The sequence below is a fragment of the Hyla sarda genome, chromosome 4, assembly GCF_029499605.1.
Source record: "Hyla sarda isolate aHylSar1 chromosome 4, aHylSar1.hap1, whole genome shotgun sequence".
Taxonomy (NCBI): domain Eukaryota; kingdom Metazoa; phylum Chordata; class Amphibia; order Anura; family Hylidae; genus Hyla; species Hyla sarda.
The window spans coordinates 83,271,372-83,295,991 of record NC_079192.1 but is presented as its reverse complement, the minus strand read 5'-3'; positions in this window follow the sequence as shown (position 1 = coordinate 83,295,991).

The following is a 24,620-nucleotide window of genomic DNA, read 5'->3' as shown; positions in this document are numbered from 1 at the left end:
GTCTCTTTTGTCTCTGTGCTTCCTCATTTCTTCTAGTCCCTGTTCCCTTACCCTATCCCACTCTGTCCTTTCCTGATCTTTTGTTCTTCTCTCTTTACTGTGCTCTCTCCCTTTCCCCTCTGGTCTTTCCGGAGCTTTCATAGCCACTTTGATATGGTTATATAATATTATTGCTGCATATGTGTTCTACTTCATACTACCTATTTTATCAGAAGTCATTTGTGATTTTGGTTGTTGTTGATATTCCTTCTTTCAATCACATTGCATTTGGCACATATGCGCTTGTCATACTGCCTCACTTTGCCATTTGCTTCGGTACTATGTTTATATGCTGAAAATTTCAATAAAACTTTACTATAAAAAAAAAAAAGAATCACAGCTCCTTTGAAGTTAAAGCATACCTGTACTTTCAAAATAATTAAGAAATCTGTAAGTTTTGTTACATTAACCCTTCAGAGTGGGGACAAAATGCACAACTATTTTTCATGATATCCTTTTCAGGGGTGGGACCAGAAATTGGCTGTTTGCCAGAACTACTTACACCTGGACTTCCCCTCCCTTTCTTCTCTGGCCAATCACAGGACAACATCTACTCCTTTCTGCTATGCTCTGGCACAGTACTAGAGAAAGTGCACTAGACTGCATAGGCTGGCACTGTGCGAGGCGATTATTTACAACACAGTACTATAGATGAAATGTGAGGGGAGAATAGGTTATTGATGCACCGTTTTTTTTATTTAAGGATACAGTGTTAGCAGATAGAAAAATGACTACACCAGTCCTGACTTGGCTTCCAAACTGACTGTGGACAGCATTATTAAAAAGTTGTACATTTGATGCACGGGTTAAAAAGTCACACAAGAAGTCACAGAGGAGGCATCATACAAAGTGGAGTACTGAAGTAAGAAATGTGATCAGCACCACATTTATCACATGTCTTGTGCCATGAATTCATAGAGTAAAAAGACAATCACCAACTCCACTTTTCATGAATACCCCCCTATGACTCTGACTGTTAAATGCATTATCCAGGATTGGAAAACAGAGCTACTTTCTTCCAAATACAACACCAACTCCCTGTCTTCAGGTTATGTGTGTTACTACAACTTTCTTCCATACACTTTAATGGAAATAAACTGTAATACCACATTTTTTAAGCCTGGATAACTCCATTGACTCTGCTACATCTGCATTTTATTTATTTCAAATCAACTTGTACCACAAAGTTACACACATTTGTAAATGAGTTCTATTAAAAAATCTTAACCCTTCCAGTACTTATCAGCTGCTGTATGCTCCAGAGGAACTTGTGTAGTTCTTTTCTGTCTGATCACAGTGCTCTCTGCTGCCACCTCTGTACATGTCAGAAATTGTCTGGAGCAGGATAGGTTTGCTATGGGGATTTGTTTCTACTCTTGATAGTTCCTGACATGGACAGAGGTGTCAGCAGAGAGTACTGTGGTCAGACGGAAAATAACTACACAACTTCCTCCGGAGCTTACAGTAGCTAATAAGTACTGGAAGGATTACGATTTTTTAACCCCTTAATGGCCAAGGACGTAAATGTACATCCTGGTGCAGAGGTACTTCACACACCAGGACGTACATTTATGTCCTGTATATGACCGCGAGCATCGGAGCGGTGCTCGCGTCATGCACTGCAGGTCCCGGCTGCTATCAGCAGACGGGGGCCCGCCTGTAATGGCTGACATCCGCGATTGCGCGGATGTCAGCAATTAACCCCTCAGATGCTGTGATCAATACAGATCACGGGGTCTGCAGCAATGCGCACATTTAAATGGATGAATGGATCACCCGCAGCGATCAAATTATCAATGGAAATCAAATGTATCAACCCATGGAGGTCTGGATATGGAGTCGCACTCAAAATCAAAGTGGAAAATCACACTACAGGCTGATCCAACTTTGATGTAATGTCCTTAAAACTAGTCAAAATGAGGCTCAGTAGTGTGTGTGGCCTCCACATGCCCATATGACCTCCCTACAATGCCTGGGCATGTTCCTGATGAAGTGGTGGATGGTCTACTGAGGGATGTTCTCCCAGACCTTGATTAAAGCATCCGCCAATTCCTGGACAGAGTGTGGTGCAATGTCACGTAGGTGCATGGAGCGAGACACAATGTCCCAGATGTGCCCAATCGGATTCAGGTCTGGGGAACAGGTGGGCCAATCCATAGCATCAATGCCTTCCTCTTGCAGGAACTGCTGAGACACTTCAGCCACGTGATGTCTAGCATTGTCTTGCAATCAGAGGAACCCAGGGCCAACCACACCAGCATATGGCATCACAAGAGGTCTGAGGATCTCATCTCGGTACCTAATGGCAGTCAGGCTACCTATGGCAAGCACATGGAGTGCTGTGCAGCCCCCCCAAAGAAATGCTACCCCGCACCAATACTGACCCACTGCCAAACCGGTCATGCTGGAGGATGTTGCAGGCAGCAGAACGTTCTCCACGTCATCTCCAGACTCTGTCATGTCTGTCACATGTGCTCAGTGTGAACCTGTTGTCATCTGTGAAGAGCACAGGGTGCCAGTGGCGAATCTTGGTGTTCTCTGGTAAATGCCAAACGTTCTGCATGGTCTTGAGCTGTAAGCACAACCCCCACCTTTGGATGTCAGGCCCTCATACCACCCTCATGGAGTCTGTTTCTGACCATTTGAGTGGACACATGTAGATTTGTTGCCTGCTGGAGGTCATTTTGCAGGGCTCTGGCAGTGCTCCTCCCTCTCCTCCCTGCACAAAGGCGTAGGTAGCGGTTCTGCTGCTTGGTTGTTGCCCTCCTACAGCCTCCTCCATGTCTCCTGATGTACTGGCCTGTCTTCTGGTAGAGCCTCCATGCTCTGGACAGACACAGCAAACCTTCTTGCCACAGCTCGCATTGATGTGCCATCCTGGAGGAGCTGCACTACCTGAGCATCTTGTGTGGGTTGTAGACTCCATTTCAGGCTACCACTAGAGTGAAAGCACTGCCAGCATTCAAGGGTGACCAAAACATCAGCCAGGAAGCATAGGAACTGAGAAGTGGTCTGTGGTCACCACCTGCAGAACCACTCCTTTATTGGGGGTGTCTTGCTAATTGCCTATAATTTCCACCTGTTGTCTGTTCCATTTGTACAACAGCATGTGAAATTGATTGTCAATCAGTGTTGATTCCTGAGTGGACTGTGATTTCACAGAAGTGTGATTGACTTGGAGTTACATTGTGTTGTTTAAGTGTTCCCTTTATTTTCTTGAGCAGTATATATCCTGAGATGTGTGATGAGAGATTACCATATATTTTTTTTAACTATTTTATGGATGCATTTTTTTTTATGAAATACTCCTGGAAATACACAACGTGAACCCAGCCTAAGAGTATAATTTGTCATTTTCTTTGAGTGGACATCTAATGATTGTATGTAAATGAAGTAGTTTTTTTTTTTTTTGTTTTTTTTTTGTTTTTTTTGAGTGATAACATGTTGTGATATTGTGTTGAATTGGTTTCATGAGTAGCTGGAATTCTTAAATGAACTAAAGAAATCATAAGGGTGGACAAATCTTCATGTCACTATTGGATTTAGTTAGACTAAACCAGGGGAAAAGTGTGAAGGTTTTTGCAATTTTTACCTTGAAATGCCCCCCAAGAGGCTATTGACATGGGAAGTCCCAAGGTTGTATCTCTGCCATTTTTTTTACAATAGCAACTGTTTGAGGTCTTGTAGATCTTGTTACCTAAGCAAGATACCAGAATCAATATACAGAAACATAGTAATTTTTGTTGGTCAATACATGAATGAGCAATCCCATATGTCTGGTGTTCTCATATGTTGTAGGGTAAATAGCTACAGCTAAGAAATTAAAATTGCACTGAAATACAATAAAATACATCGGAGGAGATTAATCAATCAGCCTGAATTGATTTTTTTCCCATAGCAACCAATCACAGCTCAACTTTCATATCTTAATGTTCTTTTATAAAGTGAAAGTTGAACTGTGATTGGTTGCTATAGGAAAAAGCAAATCATTTGGGTCTCAGGCTGATTAATAAATATAGGCCATTGTCATTAAGCAAAGGGAATCTTTTCAGTAGGTCATCCAGCCAGAATTACTCCAACCATTTAGCAACTGATCAGGGAAATATCCAAACTTGCCATACAAACACACAGAGAGCTTGGCTGTAGTATTTATGACTCTGCACTAAGAAAGACATGGGGATGAAAACTATGCCGCTAGCATTCTTAAATGGGGATACAGTTGGGGCATTAATAATGAGTGCAGATACAGGTGGGTCATTATTAGTGAATGAAAAACAGTGATGCATTATTAGTGAATAGGGGCACATTATTCATAAATAGGGATAAAACACTACAATAATTGAATATTCAGAATATTCTCAGGTTATCTGGAATATTCCTGTAACACTTAAGTTTCAGTAGACAGGACACAGGTGGTAGTGGATCTGCTGGACCTGTGTGGCAGATGACATGGACCTTACCAGGGAGCGGAGCTGGTTTTCACCAGAGCCCGCCGCAAAGTGGGATGGACTTGCTGCGGCAGGCAGCACCCAGGTTGCTACCGCTGGCACGGCTCGACCACACAGGCGGCTGAGGAAACTGGAGGCACAGGTAGAATGAGGCAACTCGTGGTCAGGAAAGCAGGCAGGTCAGGGCAGGCGGCACAGTAGCAAAGTCAGGGACGTAGCAGGTGGTCAGCAGGCAGGCAGCAAAGGAGCAAGGTCAGGTCACAGAACAAGGGTATGATACACGGCAAGGTAATACTCTGGAACGCTTTCTCTTAGGCACTAGGGCAACAAAGATCCGGTAGGGAAGTGTGGGAGGAGGAGGACATTTATTAAGTGAGCACAGGTGTTAATTAATGGGCGCACTGGCCCTTTAAATTTCAGAGCTCCAACGTGCACACCCTAAGGGACAGGGACACGCACGCCGGAGCACAGAAGCCGAGGAGAGTGCAGAAGGAGCAGGTGGTGAGTGACGGGCTGGGATTCGCATGCGGGCGTGTCCCACGATGCGAATCCCAGCCCCACCGGCGACAGCAGGAGATGTGCCATGCGCCCACGCCCAGCGTGTGCGGCCGGAGCGCTAAAAATGACAATTCCTCTAAATCTATGGAGAGACATAGATGCAATTACCACAGCTCTCACAACAGGTCACAGATAGTGTAGGAGGAATTAAGGAAATCTTTCTTAAGTATAGTCAGAGGCATAACTTGTACTTTCTGGGCCCCATGTGCCATTTTTAATACTGATCTCTTTTGAGGCAGATGTGCCTTGGGGCCCCCTGAGGCATCAGTGCTCCGGTGCAACTGCTACTTCTGCACTCCCTATAGATCTGGTCATACAGTTTGACAATTCTCTTCTTTTCAGCGCATTGACTAAGTATTCAGCTATAGCGGACCCCCATGACCAACTGCAACTTGTCTCTGCAGAGTTTGCTTCCCCTTTTAGTATACCATATAGTAATGTGTTCCCTATGCCCCTATTAATAATGTCCCACCGGTCTTCTAAACTGAAAAAAAAATGTAACACTCATTGATAATGTTCCCACTGTGCCTAATTCAATAGTAATGCTCAATCTGTTTTTGCACTCTATGTTATTGCCCCAGCTGTATCCCTATTTATGAATAATGTTCCCCCTATGCATTAATAATGCATCACTGTTTTCCATTCACCAATGATGCCCCACCTGTATCTGCTCTCTTTATAAATGCCCCAACTGTATCTCCATTCAAGAAAAATGTATCCCTGCTCATTAATAATACCCCTATTACACCTTATTCATTTAAATTGCCCCAAGTCTGCACTGATACACTAATAATACCCCCACTCTGTCCCATTCACTTATAGTTCCTCAGACCATGCTCCTCATGCTAGTGGCATATACAGGTTTTTCAATTTTGTAGTGAAACAACCACAGCCCCAAAATTGTCACATAAGTGTTATTTCTTCTATTCATAGAGGAGCTATGATGACTTTGTTGGATGTTTTCTATGATTTATAAGGGTGTTTGTCAGATTTCCATTGGGGTTCTACTATTTATGCCATGGAAAATCCTGGTACCCTTGACAGAAAGCAAAAAATTGGTAGTGTGGACAGTGCCTTCAAACATACTTAGAAGAAATGACTTTTCTATAATAAAACTTCTTGCATTATGGATGTCCCAATTTTTAGACATATAAAACCTAAATGGAGAAGATTAGAATAGATGGTATTACAATAAGCCAAACTACGGTGTAATATAAAGAATGATTTGCAGAGCATATGATACCGTAATGCCTGATACTCTCTGTGCACCACTTAGCACAATGGCTTATTCCAATCTTTACCCATTCTCACAAGTGCAGCGTCGTCATAGGTTAACTGTGTAAATATGCAAATGTGTTTGCCTTTGGATTTGATCATACAAACATATGGACTGCCAGCCGGGATCCTCAGTAGTCATTTCCTAATCCTTGTTAACATTTGCAGCTTCCAGTGTTCTGCCTGGGGGAAATACAAGCAAACAAAGAAATGATCTGCATCATCTTAGGTAGCTAGTACCTGAGGGAAGGGGCATTTAACACAGACGCAATATCAGCCCCATTTGTATAGAAATGTATGTATAGAGATATAGAACAGATGACACATGAAACAAGATAGGGATAGATAGATGTGAGATAGATAGATAGATATATAGATATGAGATAGATAGATAGATATGAGATAGATAGATAGGAGATAGATATGAGATAGATAGATAGATAGATAAATGGATAGATAGCTAGATATGAGATAGATAGATATGATATAGATAGATAGATAGATAGGAAATACATAGATAGATAGATAGATATGAGATAGATGGATGGATAGATGGATAGATAGATAGATAGATAGATAGATAGATAGATAGATAGATAGAGAAATCCCAATTGAAGCGGCACCTCCTAATGGTACTTTGGGTTGGTGCCAGCCCTGAAGACCTCGGTGCTACGGTCCGTTTTCCAATAAAGATGAATGTAGGCAGCACACCAGGATTCGTGCAAAATTAAATTGCTTTTATTCCAAAGATAAAGACAACGTTTCGGCGATCTCATACCGCCATTTTCAAGTGGTTTACAAGTGATAAATGCGGGGCTTAAATACACTCCTCCTCTTTTCAGTGGCGGAATATGGTCTACCACCATACCACTTAAAATGCATGGTGGTAGACCATATTCCGCCACTGAAAAGAGGCGGGGATAGGGTCTCCATATTACAAAAAAGAGAATTGAGATGGATTTACGACCTCAATTCTCAAAACCAAATGGCCTTAACGTGGAGTTTGTGGTCACTCCCAAAATAATGATGTAACTAGAGTTACAATATCTTGCATTAAACCTTTCTTTTTAATGCCCATAGCAGAAAATTACAGAGAATTTACTTCATAACATTAGAAAAATTTATTAAAACTACAACTCCCAGCAGCCCCTGGAATCCCCTCCCCTGGGGCGGAGACCCTATATAAGGGGCTGGCTGGATCCCCTCTTCCTCTTTCTTTCTGCTCATGGCAGCTAGTTAAGTATAACAATTTTTATCTTCATTGTTTTTCATATAGAGATTTCCTTTATTGTTCTTTCATTGTACCAGGTTACTGGTGTGTGGGGACCCTTTCATGTGTCCCTATTTCTCCAGTTGTCCTGGTTTTGTTTTTCCAACTCATTCTATATATATTTCTATATACTCTACATATTTATATATACTGTCCTATATTTTCTATTAATTGTACTTCAGTGTTATTATTATTTTCCTTTTCGGTCTCTACATTCCCCCCTTTGTGTTTTCACTGTTCCCGGTTCTGTTACTCCGGGTCCTCTCTCCTGTCAGGCGCCATTTTACCCTACTTTCGCGCCGTCTTCTTCGGCTTATTTTCGCCGCTCTCGTCCTTTTCGCGGGCTCTGCAACGTTCGGGGGGCGTGTCCGAGTGACGCGTCCCTTGCGACGCGCCTCCGCTGAGTCCGCGCGTCCTATCACAGAAGTTCTAGCCGTAGTCTCGCGAGACTACGGCTGTGAGCTCTGCTTGCTGGGATCCTCCTCCTCTCACCGTCGCCAGTGTTGTGCGAGCGGTGAGAGGAGCGCCAGCATTTAGGTATAGATCCCAGTGAGTTATCTAAGATAGTTTATTGCTAAATTATTACTGTCAGTTAGGCTACTTGTAGCTTCCCCTTATTCATACTGACATCTATAAGATGGCTGGAGATAATTCTACTCCATTTTCTACCCATGTTAATGAGGCTATTGATATTGAAGCCTCTCAAATAATGTCCGCTTCCCAGATTCAGGACTTGATTACTAAGTCCATTCAGGCAGCTCTGGCTGCTAATGTACGTTCTGACCCCTCTTTACCCTTAACTGGCTCAGTAGAGGTAGAGGGCAAAGTGACACAAAAACGTAAACATGTGAACGTACACTACGACTCCCCGGCAGGGGAAGTTTATAATGTGCCCCAGGCAGGACCCGAACCGGCCTGCCGCACCCCGCATCTCAGTGACCTCCCTCGACCCTTGGGCCCCAAGGAGAATATTAAAAAAGGGCTGAAGTCCGCCAGGCGTATAAAACCGGACTCATACAACACGTCTAACGACGAGTCATCCGGCGAGTCGGACACGGCTCAAGCCACGGACTCTGACTCTGATAATGAAGATGCGGGGTTTCAGGCTGACTGTCATGATGCCGAACCTGAAGTGTCCAGTGAGGCGATTTTAGACGCTCAGGGACAACCACTCTTCAATCCTGATGAGATCATACATCCTCGCTCAGGTGACTGGGCACCACTACCACACGTAGCTCAGTACATAGAGCATTGGACTAGACGGTCACTAGACCGCACAAATAGGAACAAACTCAGGGCGGAATGCCCTAGGCCCTATGTGGCCAAGAAGGTGGCGGTCACCCCAGAGATAGACCCGGTCCTCCTTAAGTACCTGACCCGGGCTGGCAAATATTCCAAGAAGGGCATTGAACGGTCCTTCAAATTAATACAGGATCGCATACTAGATCTGCTTGGACCGCTCACAAAGATTCTTAATTTATCTGAACAAGCAGCCTCAGCTGACCAACCGGTAGACTTGTCACAACTTAGAGGTTGGGCCCAGCGTGCTATATGCATGCTAGGCAGCGCAAACACGGCGTGCTCTACCGAACGTCGCCATTCGATTTTAATGAAGCTGGAACCCCAGCTCAGTCATTTAGCGGAGAATGAGCCCGGACCCTCCGCTGAAGGTCTCCTCTTCGGAGAAGATCTCATTAAGAACATTAATAAGGTGGTCAGCCTATTTTCCAGTCTAGATAAGGCGCAGACCTCACTAAAGAAAACGGGCCAAACTACCAAGGTTTTTGGCAAGACCGGTAGAGGCAGAGGCCGATCTGCCGGCCGCTCAATTCCCTATAGGCCCTATGTTAGAGCTGCGCACCAACAGTTTGCTCCCGCTCAACAACAGTACACGATGCCTGTGGCCCAGCCGGCCCCTTTCTTTCCCCCTCGAGGACGCCCCTGGAGAGGACGTGGAGGCCGCGGATATCCTAGGTCTCGTCCACCGACCGGTGAGTACACACACAATTTCCATTCCACACACAACGGTGGGGGGCAGACTGATGTATTTTTCCCACGTCTGGTCCATGATTACGGCAGACGTGTGGATCCTCAATACGGTAGCAGGCTACCAGATAGAGTTCCAATCTCTCCCCGTACTGAATTCTATTCCTCCACCCATTCAGTTTTCCGCCCAAAACATAGTACTCATAGACAACGAGCTCCGAGAGCTCCTGTCCAAACAGGCGGTGATAGAGGTAAACCCCTTGTCCCCTGGTTTTGTAAGCAACCTCTTCTTGGTAAAGAAGAAGGATGGCGGTTATCGCCCAGTGATAAATCTAAGAGTTTAAACCAACACGTGATATATCGACACTTCAAGATGGAGGGTATCCATCTATTACGCGACCTTCTCTGGCCAGGAGACTGGTTGGTGAAGATCGACTTAAAGGACGCATATCTTACCGTTCCTATTCACCATTCGTCCCAACCGTTTCTTCGGTTTCTATGGAGGGAACGAATGTGGCAATTCACCTGCCTGCCATTCGGATTATCATCAGCCCCTTGGTGTTTCACCAAGTTACTGAAACCGGTGGTAGCCGCGCTCCGGAGCAGGGGGGTACGGCTTATCATCTACCTGGACGATCTGCTGATCATGGCACGTTCCAGAACGCAGGCCCTGTTACACAAACAATGGGCGGTTTCTCTGATGGAGGACTTAGGATTCCTCATCAACCACAAGAAATCTGTGCTGACTCCCTCACAAGAACTAGAATTCCTAGGTTTCCTAGTGGATACCAAACGTGCCGTTCTGATGCTACCAACCTCCAAATTAGCTCTGATTCGGAAGGAAATCAGAACGACTTTGCGCAGGGGTCGAGTGTCCCTGAGGATGATTGCACGCATAGTCGGCCTATTATCAGCCTCGATTCAAGCCATCTTCCCGGCCCCACTTCATTATCGGGCCCTTCAACGACTCAAGAACCTTCACATACGCCAGGGTCTCCGCTATGCAGACGAAGTTGCCCTTTGCCCGGAGGCAGTGGAGGAATTACACTGGTGGCTGCGCCATGCCGTCGAATGGAACGGCAAGACTATATTCAATTCCTGCCCGGACATCATAATAGAGTCCGATGCGAGCCGCCAAGGCTGGGGGGCTCGTTGCGGGCACAATACCACAGGAGGGAGATGGTCCGTAGAGGAGTCTCTCCTCCACATCAATGCCCTGGAACTTTTGGCAGCGTTCTTTGCTATCAAGAGTTTTCTCCCTCACAATACCAATTGTTGCGTTCTTTTACGCATGGACAATGTGGCTGCGGTTCAATATGTCAACCGCCTTGGGGGGACGAGGTCCAGGGTACTGGCAGACATCGCATCCGAATTCTGGCACTTCTGCTTGTCCCGGGACATCATTCCTATTGCGGAATATCTTCCTGGTGTGTCCAACACAGTGGCAGACTGGAATTCTCGTTATTTGAGGGATTCCAGCGATTGGACATTAGACCGTTCTACTTTTCGGGCTTTGTGGAATCTTTGGGGTCCCTTACACACGGACCTCTTCGCATCTCGCCTCAATCGACAACTGCCTCGCTTTTACAGCTGGAGGCCGGACCCGGAGGCATCCGCAGTGGACGCATTCCGCCAGATCTGGTCACGGGGTACACACTATGCGTTCCCCCCATTCAATACGATCTCCAGATTCCTTCTCCAAGTACTGAATCAGAAGGCGACGGTGGTGTTGATCACCCCTTGGTGGCCGACACAACCGTGGTTTCCCCTTCTCCTAGGGATGACAATCGACTTTCCTCGACTGATCCCCCAGTCACCTCACCTTCTCATGAACCCTATCATGGGTCCTCATCCGTTGATTTTGGAGGGCAACCTTCCACTCCTTGCGTGGTTGGTTTCGGGATCCCGGACAACGGTGGTGACCTTTCACAGTCGGCTAGAGACCTCCTTGCCTTGGCCTGGGCCCCAGGGACTAGATCGGCATATCGATCGGCCTGGGCTTTGTGGGTTCGTTGGTGTGATCAACGGCAAGTTGATGCCGTTCAATCACCTGTTTCAGTGATAGTGAACTACCTTGCGGACTCTTTTGAGTCTGGGAAATCGTATAGTTCACTCAACGTGTACAGATCCGCCATATCGGCATACCATTGCCCGGTGGACGCATTGCCAGTTGGCAAACATCCTTTGGTATGTAGGCTCTTAAGGGGAGTAAAATATAAGCGTCCTCCCCGTCCTAGATACCAGTCTACTTGGGATGTCTCCCGGGTGTTAGAACTCTTTTCCTCCTGGGCGGATAATGATGCTCTCACCTTAAAATTTTTATCCCTAAAAATTACTACCCTTTTATGTTTAGTGTCTATTAAACGGGTGTCGGATGTTAAAGCGTTGGATATCTCCAGGCGACAGTTTTCGCCGGAAGGAGTACGCTTTTCTGTGGTTCGCAGAACCAAGACAGGACTTCACTCCGTCTTCTATCCCTTTTTTCCGGATCACCCGCGCCTGTGCGTAGTACGCTGTCTACAAACATATGAGGTGCGGACCACGCCTCTGCGATCCGAGTCTCACAATCAATTATTGTTATCGTATGTCAAGCCTCATCTTCCGGTATCCTCGGCTACCTTGGCCAGGTGGGTCAGATCAGTCATGGAAATGGCTGGGATTGACATTTCTCTCTTTGGTGCCCACTCTTCTAGAGGAGCTATGGCCACCAAAGTGATTACTTCAGGAGGTTCGCTTTCGGACCTTTTGTTGGCCGCCGATTGGTCGTCCGAGACGACTTTTCGGCAGTTTTATTTTAGGCCACAAGAACACGTTTCTGCATCTGTACTTTGACATGTCTGTTCTTCTGTCTTTAGCTTTAAAATTGCAAGATATGAGCCTCCTGTCTGATATATAAATCGAGATTTTCCTAGCTAACGTGATGGAAAATATAAGTTATATGAAGACAGGAGGCGAGTATCTTCCCTCCCGACCCCACCCTGTCATGGTGTTCCTTTCTCGTTTCAGGATATTGAAGAACGGGACTTCCTTCTACACAGAAGAATCTGAGGAGACCCTGAGTTACAGTGGTTATGCTTTTCTGTTCCAGTTCGAACACAGTTCACGGAGGCCCAGTTGGCCCTGACGACCAGGTTCCAGTTGAAACACAGTTGCTGGGGGCCCAGTTGGCCCTGTCGTCTAGTTCCGGAGATGGAATTCGTTTGCCGTCGGAGTGTATCCGGGGTATCAATATGTCGTGCGCTGTTCCGAAGTTCGCACGAAAGAAAGAGGAAGAGGGGATCCAGCCAGCCCCTTATATAGGGTCTCCACTCCAGGGGAGGGGATTCCAGGCGCTGCTGGGAGTTGTAGTTTTAATAAATTTTTCTAATGTTATGAAGTAAATTCTCTGTAATTTTCTGCTATGGGCATTAAAAAGAAAGGTTTAATGCAAGATACTCGCCTCCTGTCTTCATATAACTTATATTTTCCGTCACGTTAGCTAGGAAAATCTCGATTTGTGGTCACAGTAGAGATTTGTAAACAGTGGCATTATGATTTACTAGTGATATTAAAATTGTTTTATTTTATATTTCAGATTTTTCAAGATACTACATTCCGGTCAAGCAGCGCTGGAAGTTAACATGGATGACCACAGCCAAGAACCGCACATTTTTATTTTTATCTGTTTTCAGAAAAATAATTTTCCTTTTTTAACCAATATAGTGACGGCATCCCAATTCCAAAGCGATACTTATTTTGTATAATTTAGTATATTCCCATAGGTACACCCTGGTATGAATGGTCTTTGTATGGAGGGTAGCTGTTTGACACCTCTGTACATGAAAAGCAACCTGGTGCAGTAGCCTGGTCAGTAGAAGGTGATAATCCACGTAACTGACAGCGATATGCGTGCTCTGGGGTCCTATGGATTCTATGAGACGTACCCAGGATTTGCTCCTAATAACAGAGTGCAGTGTCTAAGCCCCGTGAATGGTCTATAATTGCAGGGTTACACTAGGGAATAGTCCATTAATATTTTCATTTTGCCAGTACTCCATGATTGATACTTACCCTCATTAAAGATGGCTCTTCTATTCACTAGCAGTTACTGAGCATGCGCTGGGTGCCACGGAGCTTGGCTGCGCTACTTACGTCACCACCGGACTGACAGCCTAGGTGGTTTCCATAACTACAGGATGCCGTCACTGTGATTGGTGGAACTCCGGAGAAACCGGAAGTAAGTCCTGGCGTCCCATGTGGGACACGGGCTTGCGGTATATGGCGCGCTCTTTGGGAGGTCAGCGTTGAGACGGGACTGCTTGACCCGGTAATGTTTTTAATCTTTCTCATTACGTCACTTCTGACACTAACACTGTATTCACATATGTTTTATTACCGATGAATATTAGAGATCGGATATACTATTTAGGTTTATCACTGTAGATGTTGTATATTGCACCTTACTGATTGTAAAATTACTTATGATATGAAATGTTTTGCACTTTATTTACATATCATAATGTCATGTGATATGTTAATGTTGGTGATGTCACAAAACGGGGAGTGTATTTAAGCCCCGCATTTATCACTTGTAAACCACTTGAAAATGGCGGTGTGAGATCGCCGAAACGTTGTCTTTATCTTTGGAATAAAAGCACTTAAATTTTGCACAAATCCTGGTGTGCTGCCTACATTCATCTTTAGATAGATAGAGAGGAGATAAATAGATAGATATGAGATAGATAGATATGAGATAGATGGATAGATAGATAGATATATAGAAAGAAAGGAGATAAATAGATAGATATGAGATAGATATATATATATGAGATAGATAGATAGATAGATAATTGATAGATAGGAAGATAGATCAATTCAAATGTTTCTGCACCATTTTGTTTAGTAAAATATTATATATATTTTTTACTATATTAATAAAATGATAATATAAGTATAGTGCAGTTTTCATGTCCTTTGGTCATCAAAGTTGGTCCACAAGTCCTGTGTTTAAATCCCAGCTCAGTATTGCTGTGTCAGCCTTTTTGCTCGCTATCCGCTAGATCAGCACTATAAATCTCTGTTCATTCAAACACAGGTAAGAGCAGCATCAGCACTATAAATCTCTGTCCATTCAAACACAGGTAACTGAGAAGGAGAGGCAGTGGTACCCTTCTTTATCGGACTTCAGCAATCTGTTTTCTACTCCAGCATTATCAATGAAAAGATGGAGAAGTGCTTATTGCAGTAAAACACACACTAAACCAGGCACTTTTTACAGCTTCAATATCCTAAATAACTTTTAGAAAGCTTTCAAAACAAGTAATGTTTTATGTGTGCAGGGAATATAGTGGTGTATGTGTGTATATATATATATATATATATATATAATATATTTGGCTGCACAATTAATTTGGGGTTTCCACAAAAAGTCTGCCAGAAAGACATAAGCAAACCCTTAAAGGGAACAAATCTCATGGAAAATGCCATCCAATCTGCAGGTGATATGTCAGAACCCGTGGGGCTAAACTGTCTGGCAGCTTTCTCTGTTTTGTTTTGGCCTACGCCCAGCTTTCTAGACTGGTCAGCTGACCTTGATATGAGCACCTGGTCTGGGCCTAACTATGCTAGCAGTCTACTCCCAATCCTTGCCTGCTAAAGATCTCTGTGTACTTCTAGCTAGCATTTATATTGTATCCGTTATATCTGGCATTTTGACCCTTTGGCTCCCCTCTATGACTCTTCTCCTGGCTTTGTGAATTGGCTTATCTGTAACCCCCTGGTATCGGCTCGGACTGTGGACAGCGACTCATTGTGTGTATATTTATTTATTTTTCTATTAGTCTGAGTGATTCCATTCTGTGTCCCGACCTCCATCTGCATTATAGTTTATTATTCTGACTGGGCTGCCCTAATTTATTCTAAGTAGGGACCATCACCGTGGTTACGGACCCGCAACCTAGGGCGGGTACGTAAGTAGGCCGGGGTAGGGGGAGTGGGGAGAAGAGTGTGCACTCCTTCCCAGCCCAGACGCGACATGATAACTTGTTTTTATTCCTTTAAATATTTGCTCATTCCGAAGTAGTCAAGTGGGTGGTGCTACTCAGGAATTGACAGCTTTGTATAACTATGCATATTGAGAGAGCTGTCAATCCCCCACATGACTACTTAACCCAGAATGAGCAGAGATTTACATAAACTAGTGGAAAAAAAGTTATCCTGAAACTTTTCCCATAAAACTACATATCAATCTGCTCAGCTACTCCTGCTCTATTACATGATGCTTGTTTTCCAGTGGAGTACCCCTTTAACAATGATTGGCACATGACTTTCACTGTATATATCCCTCATATGAGGTCCACATCCTCAGACTCTTCTGCCCATTTTCTCTCAAAGTGGCAATCACCTATCTACCTCCTGGTTCTCCTCAAATGTTTCTTTTTTAGATGAATATTCGTCCTATGTTCACGAAATTTGCATATTTGCTATGTTCATTCTCTTTTTTTTCATGCAAAAATTTGTAATGAAATTTGCATAGTGCGCATGCACAATTATATCTTTCACCTAAAAGAAGGGAGGGATCAGTGTCCAGTCTGGTAGTGCCGATATTAGCATAAATATTTGCATATATTTGCCTATTTATAAACAAGAATATTTGTCATTACCAATATAAATCACTATATTCTAAATATTCACGGTAAAATTTAGCATTTCCAATATTCACGCTCAACACTCATCAATTTATGTGGGTGGGCAGGGACCTAAAAATGTAGCCGACAATACTAAAAATGTAGAAAGGGGCCATTTAAATGTAAAAATAATATATTGTTTATAATTAGATGTAAAAAATGTTATGAGTAATGCATTTTAATGTTGTGTTAAATAAAGTGTGTGTGTGTTTCACTTTTTTTTTCTCAATTTTTTTTAAATTTTTTTAGATAGTACTACTGCTCCCAGCATGGAACAGACTGTTCCATGATGGGAGCTGTAGTGCCTGAACTAAAAGACAGATCACCCCGGGTGTCACTCCTGACACCCGATGCAATTGTCCTATCTATTGTAGAGATGGAGTGGCTTTCTCCTGCGCTCGCATTTCTGCTCTGTACTTCGGGCTGGACAGTGATATGAATAGAATTCACATCACTTATTCATATTTCCTGCAGAGAGCTGTGATTGGCCAGATGGTTCCAGCCAATCACAGCTCTCTGCGGGAAATATGAATAACAGATACTGTATATATACAGCATTTACTCATGCAACAGTGGGACCAGAGAAGAGCATCCGGGCGCCCGCATCAATACATTATACAGGACGATCGCAGTGTGATCTTTCCTTACCTGCAGGGACTACTGCTCCCAACATGGAGCACATTCTGCTCCATTCTGGGAGCTGTAGTACCTGCAGTTAAGGACAGATCAAAGCGGGTGTCACTCCTAACACCCGCTGCGATCGTCCTATCTATTGCAGAGATGCAAGCGCAGGAGAAAGCCTCTCGCATCTATACATTATACAGGACAATCGCAGCGAGGGTCGCTAATGAGGAAATTTGTTATTTTGAATCGATTTGAAGTTCAAATTCGGTCCGAATCAAATTTTTCATGAAATTCGGAATGAATTTGACTTTGTCTGATTCGCTCATCTCTAATTATCATCACACCCTCAAATCTACCCTGGACGAAACAGCACCCCCCAAAACAGGAAGCTCCCAACACAGACAGCAACAACCCTTGCACACACTAACAACCCACTTTCTCAGGCGGTGCTCTAGGTGTGCTGAGCATCTGTGGAGGAGAACTAAGACTTCATCAGACTATCTGCACTATAAATTCATGCTAAAATTCAATTACACAGCTCTTCATCATGCCAAACAAACATACTTCACCTCCCTCATCTCCTCTCTGTTTAAAAAGCCAAAACAACTTTTCAACACATTCAACTCTCTCCTTAGGCCAAAAAAACATATCTGGACCCGTCCTGTGCAGCCAACTATCGAGTCGTCTCTAATCTCCCCTTTATCTCCAAACTCCTGGAACGCTTGGTCTATTCCTGCCTAATACACTATCTCTCTGAGAACTTACCCCTTGACCCCTTATAGTCTGGTTTCCGCTTCCTACATTCCACAGAAACAGCCCTAACCAAAGTCACTAATGATCTTTTGACTGTCAAATTTGTCAAGTTCTGGGGTATTCAAATTAGCCGTGCACGCCTGTGCAATGAGCTCGCTCTCTAGCTGTTAAATAAACGGGCAGCGAGTGTGCTATGGACTGACGTCACATCCTGAGTTTGGACTTCTGCCCGGCCAGCAGGAGTCCAAACTCAGTGCGCATGAGGGGGGAAAAATGCATTCTGGACCAGAAGAGAGACCCCTAGTGGCCAGCATTTCAAAGTTAAAGAAGATACATAAAGCAACATATTTTTAAAAACAAATATATTAGAAAGCTTTTTATTTTTGTTATAAGGAATAACATATTAAAAGTTTAATGAGAGTGCCCTTTAAGTCTTGTGGCAGTATGACTGCTGAAGTGGCATGGATATGCCACTAAAATGGAGAATACAGTCCTTTCTCCAATTCAGGTTCAGTCTAAAGCTCAAATACAGGAGTTAGACATTGGAGTTTGGAGGAGCAGCATCAAATCCAGCTACATTCTGCTCCTGCTGGAAATTGGTTAGGCTTAGTGGAAGCCTCCTGAGAGATCTCTGTGTAAAGAAGGCTTAGGCTGCTTTCACACTATATAATTTCTCAGTTTTAAAGACCCGTTCTAATGTTGCGTTAAGGAAATCCTTAAAGGGGTACTCCGGTGGAAAATTACTTTTTTTTTTTTTTTTTAAATCAACTGGTGCCAGATATGTTAAACAGATTTGTTACTTACTTCTATTAAAAAATCTTAATCCTTCCAGTACTTATTACCTGCTGAATACTACAGAGGAAATTATTTTCTTTTTGGAACACAGAGCTCTCTGCTGACATCACAAGCACAGTGCTCTCTGCTGACATCTCTGTCCATTTTAAGAACTGTCCAGAGTAGGAGAAAACCCCATAGCAAACATATGCTGCTCTGGTTAGTTCCTAAAATGGACAGAGATGTCAGCAGATAGCTCTGTGTTCCAAAAAGAAAATAATTTCCTCTATAGTGTTCACCAGCTAATATGTACTGGAAGGATTAAGATTTTTTAATAGAAGTAATTTACAAATCTGTTTAACTCTCTGGCAACAGTTGATTTAAGAAAAAAAAAAAAAAAATGTTTTCCACCAGAGTACCCCTTTAACCCCGTAAGGAAGCAGGATGTAAATGTACGTCCTGGTGAGGTGGAACTTAACGCACCAGGACGTACATTTACGTCCTGTGCATAACTGCGGGCATCGGAGCGATGCCCGTGTCATGCGCGGCTGATCCCGGCTGCTGATCGCAGCCAGGGACCCGCCGGCAATGGCCGACGCCCGCGATCTCGCGGGCGTCCGCCATTAACCCCTCAGGTGCCGGGATCAATACAGATCCCGGCATCTGCGGCAGTTCGCGATTTAAATGAACGATCGGATCGCCCGCAGCGCTGCTGCGGGGATCCGATCATTTAGAACGCCGGACGGAGGTCCCCTCTCCTTCCTCCATCCGGCTACCGGCGTCTCCTGCTCTGGTCTGTGATCGAGCAGACCAGAGCAGGAGTTGACCGATAATACTGATCTGTTCTATGTCTTATACATAGAACAGATCAGTATTAGCAATCATGGTATTACTATGAATAGTCCCCTATGGGGACTATTCAAGTGTAAAAAAAAATGTAAAAAAATGTAAAAGTAAAATTAAAAAAAAAGTGAAAAATCCCCTCCCCCCAATAAAAAAGTAAAACGTCCGTTTTTTCCTATTTTACCCCCAAAAAGCGTAAAAAACATTTTTTTATAGACATATTTGGTATTGCCGCGTGTGTAAATGTCCGAACTATTAAAATAAAATGTTAATGATTCCATACGGTGAACGGCGTGAACAAAAAAAAAAAAAAAAGTTCAAAATTCCTACTTTTTTAATACATTTTATTTAAAAAAAAATTATAAAAAATGTATTAAAAGTTTTTCATATGCAAATGTGGTATCAAAAAAAAGTACAGATCATGGCACAAAAAATGAGCCCCCATACCACCACTTATATGGAAAAATAAAAAAGTTAGAGGTCATCAAAATAAAGGGATTATAAACGTACTAATTTGGTTAAAAAGTTTGTGATTTTTTTTAAGCGCAACAATAATATAAAAATATATAATAATGGGTATCATTTTAATTGTATTGACCCTCAGAATAAAGAACACATGTCATTTTTACCATAAATTGTACGGCGCAAAAACAAAACCTTCCAAAATTAGCAAAATTGCGTTTTTCGTTTTAATTTCCCCACAAAAATAGTGTTTTTTGGTTGCGCCATACATTTTATGATATAATGAGTGATGTCATTACAAAGGACAACTGGTCGCGCAAAAAACAAGCCCTCATACTAGTCTGTGGATGAAAATATAAAAGAGTTATGATTTTTAGAAGGCGAGGAGGAAAAAATGAAAACGTAAAAATTAAATTGTCTGAGTCCTTAAGGCCAAAATGGGCTGAGTCCTTAAGGGGTTAAAACCGTCCGTTAAACGGCCATTACAAAAGCCCATATGGCCGTTACAAAATCCCAGTCAAGTCTATGAGATTTTGTGATTAGCCGCTATGACCCGTTAATGCCATTATGAATAACAGACGTTATTTTGTGACGGGAGAAAAAACGGTACATGCACTAATTTTCTCCCGTCATAAAATAACGTCTGTCATTCATAATGGGCATTAACGGGTCATAATGGCTAATCACAAAATCTCATAGACTTGACTGTGATTTTGTAAAGGCCGGATGGGATTTTGTAATGACCGTTTAACTGCTGGTTTTAAGGGTTTCCTTAATGGAACATTATAACGGGTCTTTAGAACTGAGAAATTATATAGTGTGAAAGCAGCCTTAGTCTCTCAGAAGAGTCTCCAAACTAATAGTTAGATATGCAGTCCTGTATTAGCGCTCAACCAAGCAGGTTTCTGTATTGTCTAATGTGCATATGGTTACCAGTGTTTACCTTTTTAGATGGAAAATAAAGCTGCTAAGACCAGTTTAAAACAAACATTGCTGTGTATGGACTGAAATGTTTGGTGTACCAACCTCATCTCTGACACTGGTATGTTGGGTACGGTGAGAAACCCCCACATTTGTCCCAGCATATATGATGGACAAAGGTATAATGGTGTGACAAGAGAGCCACACACAGAAGCCAGGTCATTTTTAATGTGATATCTTCAGGACAGACAGAAATGCCACTTATCTCCCGTAAAAAAGGACAGACAGAAATGGCCACTTAACTCCCATAAAACACATATTTCTTTAGCAATTTTGAAGTTTTATAAAGACCATGCCGAATTTCCATTGATATGAGATATTTTGCGTTCACCGGTTATACACAAACAAGAATTTAACCCCTTCAGGACGCAGGACATAAATGTACGTCCTGGTGAGCTGGTACTTAACGCACCAGGACATACATTTACGTCCTATGCATAACCGCAAGCATCGGAGCGATGCTCGCGTCATATGTGGCAGGTCCCAGCTGTTGATAGCAGCCAGGGACCCGCCCGTAATGGCGGACATCCGCGATCGCGCGGATGTCCGCCATTAACCCCTCAGATGTTTAGATCAATACAGATCTCGGCATCTGCAGCATCGCGGTCACTAAAATGGATGATCGGATCTCCGCAGCGCTGCCGCGGTGATCCGATCATCCAGCATGGCAGCCGGAGGTCCCCTCACCTGCCTCCACTGCCTTCCCGGTATCTTCTGCTCTGATCTGCCTTCCCGCAGACCAGAGCAGAAGATGACCGATAACACTGATCAGTGCTATGTCCTATACATAGCACTGAACAGTATTAGCAATCGAATGATTGCTATAAATAGTCCCCTATGGGGACTATTAAAGTATAAAAATAAAAGTAAAAAAAAAATAAAAATAAAAAAGTTAAAAAAATGTGAAACCCCCCCCCAATAAAAATGTTAATTGCCTAATTTTCCCTATTTCACCGCCAAAAAGTGTAAAAAAAAAAATATTTTATATACTTATTTGGTATCGCCACATGTGTAAATATCCCAATTATTAAAATAAAATGTTAATTATACTGTATGGTGAACGGTGTGAAAGTTAAAAAAAAGTCCAAAATAGCTGCTTTTTTATAACATTTTATTCCCAAAAAAATTTATAAAAAAAGTATTAAAAGTTTTATATAAGCAAATATGGTATCAATAAAAAGTAAAGATCAAGGTGCAAAAAATGAGCCCTCATACTGCCGCTTATACAGAAAAATGAAAAAGTTATAGGTCTTCAAAATAGGGGAATTTTAAACGTACTAATTTGGTTAAACAGTTTGCGATTTTTCTAAGCGCAACAGTAATAGAAAAGTATATTATCATGGGTATCATTTAAATCGTTTTGACCCAATGAATAGAGAACACATATCATTTTTACCGTAAATTGTACGGCGTGAAAACGAAACCTTCCAAAATTAGCAAAATTGCATTTTTTTTTAAAATTTCCCCACACAAATAGTATTTTTTGGTTGCGCCATACATTTTATGGTAAAGTGAGGGATGGCATTACAATGGACAACTAGCTAGTTGTGCAAAAAACAAGCCCTCATACTAGTCTGTGGAGGAAAATATAATAGAGTTATGATTTTTTGAAGGCGGGGAGGAAAAAACTAAAATGTAAAAATAAAATTGTCTGAGTCCTTAAATGGGCACTGTCACCAACTTTATTTTTTGACATGTTGTAGTACTTTTATTTTTTTTTTTTTTTTTATTAAAATGGTTTAATTTACATTTGAAAACCGGCCGCTAGGGGTCTCCATCCTAGTGGCCGGCTGCAGCCTGGCGTGACGTCACGCCTGAAAAAGGACTGATTTTGGCCTGGCAATCAGTCCTTTTTCAGTTAGGCTGCACTCGCTCCCTGCCTGTCAATCAGACAGGCAGGGAGCGAGCGCATTGGCTCCCCGGCCACTGGCTGGGAGGCCACTCCTCCCGCACATCGCCGTCGCCGCCATCGGACTCTGCAGTAAGTGTAATGAGGGAACGGGGTATGCGGGAGGGGGGTTTGTGATGGAGGGAACGGGGTATGTGGGAGGGGGGTATGGCGCAGGGGGGTGGGAGACGGAGGGGACGGACTAGCGCCGCAGCGCAGCATGTAACTAACTAATAGTTTATCTACACATGGTGCCTCCAGCTGTTTCAGTGCTACAACTCCCAGCATGCCCTGACAGCCAATAGATGTCAGGGCAAGCTGGGAGTTGTAGTGGTGAAACAGCTGGAGGCACCCTGTGTAGATGCACTAAGGGCGGAAGTTCCCCCCAGCAGGCATCAGTGACGTGGTGCCTGCTGGGGAAGTCTGCCTGGTAGTGAGCACACTGCCAGGCAGACAAAAGGCATTTTTAATATAGTAAAAATAAAAATTAAAAGCAGGGAGGGGGTTAGGGATAGATTGGCAATAGGCAGGGACAGAAAAAAAAAATAGGATGGTGGGAGCTACCCTTTAAGGCCCAAATGGGCTGAGTCCTTAAGGAGTTAGGATGAATTAAACCACTGTCCATGGCAAATTGGGCATACAGTGTGTTGTAGTTCCTCATGGGGCTCTAGTGCCTTAAGGGGACTGCAGATCCTTTTTTTTTTACATGCTAGAACAAATACTAGTATTATAGAACACGCTGAAACCAAGGAGCTTCAAGCTATACGTCTGATCTTGTGCACTCCACATTAACATTCTATAGGCCAAATCTCTACTCAGATGATTCTTAGGAAGGATCAAAAATGCAACACCACGCTCAGCACTGCTCTCTGTAACAACATGTCAGTATTTAACATGATGCGAGAAGCTGAGTCGATGATTACCTGTTCCTCTGCTCGAATTAGTCTGTTTCATAACAGATTTTTTGACAGCTGTGGTAGATTTTGGGTGGAAAATAGCAAATCCGCCCACTGAGCGGAATCTGTTTGTGTAAGTGTTTGACTGAATTATTGTGCTGTGATTTTGATCAAACAGACAAGCGAAGACCCAGCAGTCTGCTGTGCTATTTTACAGGCTGGCACCTAGATGGGGGACAGCGAGAAGCAACCTACAGTTCCTCAATCACATGACAGACAAGAGCATATATTAAAGTAAAAGAGAAAAGTACACACTTTCTGGTAAATGTGTCCACAGATGAAGGACAGAAAAGCAAACAACACCAACGCCATGTGAAAAAAAATGTTTGCTTTAAAAAATAAATAAATAAATAAACTACTGGAGCTAAGTCAGCTACATTTGAGATGTTTCTTAGGCTGAAAACACCAGCGGCAAAATGAAGGAGTTTTTAAGAACTATATGATTAATAGCCTTTCCAAAGATCTCTGCATCAAATTAATTTGTATCAATGAATTCTATTGTCACATATGGGCAGAAATACAATGATCTTTAGTTCTCCCCAGAACCCCTTTCCCTGCCTTTTGCATAAAAATAAATAAATAAATAAATAAAAATAAATCAATCAAAATACCAATATCAGGGGGAAGGCTATTGTAGATACAAGCAACAACAATTGCCAAATGGCAGAAAGTAGCCCTATAACTCCCCTGATTAAAACTTAACTTTTACAATTAAAGGACAATATATGATATATCATTAGCCCAGACCTCTGAAGAAGCTCTTGTGAGTGAAACATGTCAGGGGGGCTGTGACTGTTTGTTTTTACAGCTCTGTGTTGCTAAGTTATCACCACAGACAGGACTGCAGCCTGCTTGGCTCACAATAATAACAGTGTGACCACATGGTTGGTTATGAATTTCATATGACATCTCAATAACTACACTGTGTATCAGACATGAATATTAGTGATGAGCAGCATATTCCAGATATATATTTCGCGAATACATGGACAAATATTTGTCCTATATTCCCGAAATTCGCATATTTGATATATTTGCGGTTATTTTCGCATACGAGTATGCGGACAACTATCTACCTACCTATCTATTTATATTATC